We start from the raw sequence: 5750 nt of genomic DNA, 5'->3' as shown, positions 1-5750 counted from the left end.
AGTACTGTAGTTTTCTGGGATTTCCTTCTCATTCTCCAAGTGCAGGCTTTATAATTCTGATTCATTTGATTTCTGATTAATCTCAATATTCCTTTTCACTGCTAACCCGACAGAAAAAGCTGTGCTATATTATTATTTTTGTTATTACTGCTATTCATCATTGCCTGAGCACCCACAGTGCCCTTAGGACTACGAGAGATATAAAGCTATGGGGGCAATTGAAGGCAGAAAAGCAGAAACTAAATACCACAAATGAGAGGGTGATTACATCTCAGAACGGTAAAGTCCTCAATGTGCATGTGCCAGCTTTTTCTATTTCAATATTATGATTCTTGTTTCACTCATTTTTCTGGAAAAAAATAGATATAGTATAGAATAAGGAAGAAATTTTAGTTCAAAACAGAAAAATGATTATCCAAAATAATAGCGAAAAACATTACTTTTTTTGGAGGGGAAATTGGATGGAAGTATGGGCAGGCATTTTTTTTTTCTTCCTCCCCAACTAAATATTTTAAAAAATTGAAAAAATTTATCCTTTCCTGTTAGAGGTGTGAAGAATAAAGTTTAATTTTACATTCTAATCACTTCTCATATTTTTCCGCATGATAATTTATAGAATGATGGAACAGATATATACCTGGTTTTCTTTTGTTGTGTTAAACACATTATTCATGGAAAATGGTATTTTTAATCTAGCAAGGGAATAATTCAGTATATAATTAGTCTTATTTTCCAGGAACCTTTTTTCCATATTGAGGACATAGGTTACTTTCATTATTTTAATCCCATGCAATTTATCTTGATTCACAGGATACTAGGTAGACAATTAGAAGCAATGTAGTAAATAGAGGCAGAGTCCGTGTATATAAGCATTAAAATACATTTTAATTTTTAAATAAATTAGAAGTAATTTTATTATTTTATAAAAGGCATATGGATTTAGGAGAGTGACTTAGAAAATATTATCTTTAATATCTTGTCATTGGCTTTTTTTGGATATGGGATGTGGACATTGTGAAAACAGATTAAAGGAAATTTAAAATATTCTTTTGGAGTTATATTTCCTATTTAGTCATCAGAGACAAGTACCTGAGTAAGCAGTTTAGAGACAACTATTTTATTTTATTTTATTGCTATTTCAAATTCTCCATTACAACTAAAACATTTGAGTAATTTTAAAAGTTTTCTCTGTTAAAGGATACACAGCTAAAATCATATTTATCATCTTATTTATTTGACAGCATTTGGAAAAAAATATCCCCATGCTTATATATTTAATATCTCAATAGCAGTTCTACATTAATGACTAATAATGCTAATTATTTAACAACTCCAATCTTTTTTAATCTGTAAATATTTTTAAAAGTCATTTTGCATTTATTCGTTCATGTTCTCCCATAATCACCCTGTGAAGAAGGACGTATATCATTACTGTTTTTAAGAGGAAGATCCTATATAATTTGCCTAAAGGCCCATAGTCAGTAGTTCTAGAAGTAAAATCCTGCTCTCTTGACAGGAATTGTTGGCTTTCTAGTCTCTTCATCTATTTATGTATAGCAATGTTCTATGTGAAATTAAGAAAAATATATAGATTTAAATATTTGGAAAGAAGTTAGTTAGAATCACATGTCAAGTAAGAATAGGAAACTCAAGTTTCCTTAGCAGTCATTAAGAAATTGGGGAATCCCTTCCATCTTTATCCCAGATAAGCTCAATGGATTTTCTAGGTATTTCCATAAAGTTCTGAAAAAAAGAATTCCCATTGCAGTTCCAGAATTACTAGAGTCAAAGACCAAAGGGATCCCCAGGTCGAATTTCACACTCACTGAGAAATTGCATTACTCATTGGATTTTTTTTTCTTTTCTGTGCAGGCAATTCCAGACCATGAATCCAACCAAGCCAGACTCAAATACTGGAGAATGCAGGCATACTGCTGAGTTAATATAGCCTTGCCTCTTGAAATCAAGCAGATCCTGGACAAAGAAAATTGACATCATGAAAAGGAACAGAGGCGGGTCCTACCTTGGCAAATATGCCCACCACATCTCTCGTTTGGAATCAATTTGTAGCCTCTGGTATGGAGCCATAATTATACTGTGCTGACTCGAAGGCATTTCAAGGAAGCCAAAAATATAGTGAGAAGTAAATGTCAAGTCACACACATTGATGCCTACATATATATGCATATGTATGTTTTTGTGTGCTTATGTACCCACACATAATATACATATGCATATATATAGGCATAGATACATATGTATTTGATGTGTGGGTGATTTTTAAAATACCAAACAGAAAAATCTGTGACTTACATAGTTCAGAAGTGCTTGGGAAATACAACAAAGTGGGTATAGGAAAAAGAAGAAAAAACAGCCTTTCATCTGAAGGCATTAGTTTTAATCCCAGCTATTTACTAACTATGTGACTTTGATCATGTCACTTTACCTTAGCAGACCTCAGTGTCTTCATCTGTAAAGTGGAGTAATTGCCCTAGATTACCACTAAGGTTCCTCCCTGCTCTAAATCTGTCATTGCTTTTTTTTTTTTTTTTTTTTCTGTTAAAGGCAAATTATAATGTCTGACCTGCTTGCCTCACAGGTTACAGTGAACATCAAAGGAAAGAACTTAGTCAGCACTTTATGAATGGTAGAAGGATTGTACAAATGTAATCCATTGGTAGTCATTTTGATATCATATGAATTTAAAATAGTCTATCTCAACTCAGGTACAGCTATCTCTAACAACAGGAAAAAAATGAGAGTACAAAATAAATGCTAGAGATAGTTTATTTCCAAGTTGTATGATCTCCATACTTCTTAATGATAAAGCACCAAAAATGTGCACTGAGTGATAATAAGAACTAATTCAAATATTTTTCATGGTTTTTATTAAATAATATGTAGCTTCTGTCAATAATATAAGTATAAAGTTTTCCATTTACATAGCACATCGAATTCTACAAAGCACATTTTTATACTTTGATCTTATTGACATTAATGGCAACCTCATGAGGTAAGTATTGAAAACAACAGCCCCATTTTGCAGAATAAAAAACCAAAGATCAAGGAGGTTGTGACTTGGTTAGTCATGCAGATATTATATTAAATCCAGCTCTCTCCATGATATCACAGAGTTTCTCCGTGATAAGAGAAGGGAGTGTTAAGAATTAGTCTAAATCATTATTAATTAAAGAAATGTAAATTAAAAGAACTTTGAGATCTCATTTTATACCTATCAGATGGGCTAAAATGATTGTAGTGGAAAGAAACAAGTGTTCAAAGGAATGTGGGGAAATGGGGACACTAATACACTGTTGGTAGATCTGTGAGAAAATCCAAACATTTTAGAGGACAATCTGAATGAGTAGCAACACCACAACTAGGTGTATTTTCAAAGATGATGAAGGAAAAAGGAAAAAAAAAACCCTCTATATTCTAAAAATGTTATAGAAGCTCTCTTAGTGGTAGCAAAGAATTATAAATTGCAAGGATGTTCATTTTTTATTGGGAACAATTTATGGCACATGATTGTGATAGAACAATACTGAGCTCTAAGAAATGGTGATCTCAATGATCATAGAAAAACATGGAAAGATTGGCATGAAATAATGAAAAGGGAAATGAATAGAACCAAGAGAACATTGTATGCATTAATAACAATATTGTTTTAAGAAAGACTTTGAGTGAATAAGTCATTTTCATTACTATTAATACCCAAATTAACTATAAAGGACCTATGAAGAAAGACATTATCTTCATTCAGTGAAAGAACTGACAAATAGAACTATGTATAGAATAATTTTACACATATATGTGTACGTGTGTGTGTGTATGTGTGTGTGTCTAATGATAGCCTCCTTCAGGGCAGGAGGGGGAAGAAAAAAAGAAATTTACATAACTTCTTTATGTATTTAAAAGAAATAGCAACTTGTACATCATAGGTTTGTAGTTTCATGTACAATCATCTTTTTATTATACTATTTTATGGAAATGCTTATTTTATTCCATAAGTTTAAAAAAAAGAAAAAAATTCTCATGTAGTGGGTCTCACATCTATCCTGGCAGCCTGGAGGAATCTATCTGAAAAACTGAGATCACTGAGCACTGAAGTAAATACATCATACTTAGTTTCTCTCCCATTAGGATGTATGTTCTTTGTGAGTAGAGACTATTGTTTCTTTTGCACTTATATACTCAGTGTATAACATAGTCTTGGCAATTAGTAGGTACTTAATAAAATAACTTATTGACTAAATGATTGATTCTTGTGGAGCTGCCACTACTTGTTTAAAATATTAGTATTGTAGTAGTAAATATTGGTGTTTTTATAATTTCTGTAGAGCTAGCCAGGGGAGCATAAATTAGACAGGGGAAAGAGTGGTTATATTCTATTTATTTTTACCTATATGTTGTTTAACTCAATCAACTACAGAGCCAATAAATAGTAGAATGATATACCTATATGTATATATTTCCATCTTTATGCAAAGAGCTGGACCAACAGCTGATCCTATCACATTTTGGTCCTCATGATCGACTGTTGAATAAAATGCCAAGTCTGCTTTGGGCTTTCAGAGCAGGATGATGGCCGGTGAGCAAGAATAAGCATCTCACCAAAGGTGGCAAAAAAAGGAGCCAAGAAGAAAGGGGCTGATTCATTTTCTAAGAAGGATTGGCATGATGTAAAAGCAACAGTTATGTTCAACATTCATAATATTGGCAAGACACTGGTTAGGAGGACTCAAGGAACAAAAATTGTCTCTAATGGTCTCAAGGATCAGGTTTTGAAGTGAACCTTGCTGATCTGCAGAATGATGAGGTTGCTTTTCATAAGTTCAAGTTAATTAGAGAAGATGTTCAGGGTGAAAATTGTTTGACTAATTTCCATGGAACGGACCTTACCTGGAGCTAGATGTGCTCCATGGTCAAAAAGTGGCAGACCATGATTGAAGCCCATGTAGATGTCAAAACTAATGATGGGTACTTGTTCCACCTCTTTTGTGTTGCTCAAAAAGCACCAAAACCAGATCTCTAAGAACTCATACCCAGCACCAACAGGTCCATCAAATTCGTAAGAAAATGATGGAAATCATGACCCAAGAGGTGCAGAAAAAAGACCTGAAAGAAGTTGTCAATAAACTAATTCCAGACAGCATTGGAAAAGACATAGAAAAGGCTTACCAGTCTATTTATCCTCTCCATGACGTATTTGTCTGAAAAGTCAAGATGCTCAAGAAGTCCAAATTTGAATTGGGAAAGCTAATGGAACTGCATGGTGAAGGTGGTGGCTCTGAAAAACTTCAGGAGATGAAACAGGCACAGAAGTAGAAAGGGCTGATGGCTATGAACCACCAGTTCAAGAGTCTGTCTAAAATAAGAACTTTTAAAGATTGAAAAATAAAAATTTATCATTGTGAAAAAAAAAATGCAAAGTCTGATGTCTCTCAGACTAGTTATATGACCTACCAAGCACCTTTATTTAGAAACTGCCTTTAATAGAGTTATTGTCCCTGACTTGAGAAGTTTGCAATTGTATAGAATACCTGATTTGTGAATTTTGAAAAGTGCTTGACAAAGTTCTGCATCATTTAAAAGAAAGTTACTACCATGACAACTGTGGACTGGGGTGAATTGGGCATTGTTTGGTTATCAAAAGAGAATCTTCTTTAGCAATGATGACTTTCTATGAGGGATAGAGCAAAAATACATCATCGAGAACATGGACAATTGACAAAGGAGGTGGGCCACTC

The 5750-nt window shown here is 33.3% G+C and overlaps 1 pseudogene; it reads left to right on the top strand.

Moving 5' to 3' along the window:
* Positions 1 to 4912: 4912 nt before the first annotated feature.
* Positions 4913 to 5420, top strand: LOC140498595 (small ribosomal subunit protein eS1 pseudogene; annotated as a pseudogene).
* The last annotated feature ends 330 nt before the right edge of the window (positions 5421 to 5750 follow it).

Source organism: Notamacropus eugenii, chromosome 4 (assembly GCF_028372415.1).
Source record: "Notamacropus eugenii isolate mMacEug1 chromosome 4, mMacEug1.pri_v2, whole genome shotgun sequence".
Lineage (NCBI taxonomy): Eukaryota > Metazoa > Chordata > Mammalia > Diprotodontia > Macropodidae > Notamacropus > Notamacropus eugenii.
This window is presented reverse-complemented; position numbering and strand designations above follow the sequence as displayed.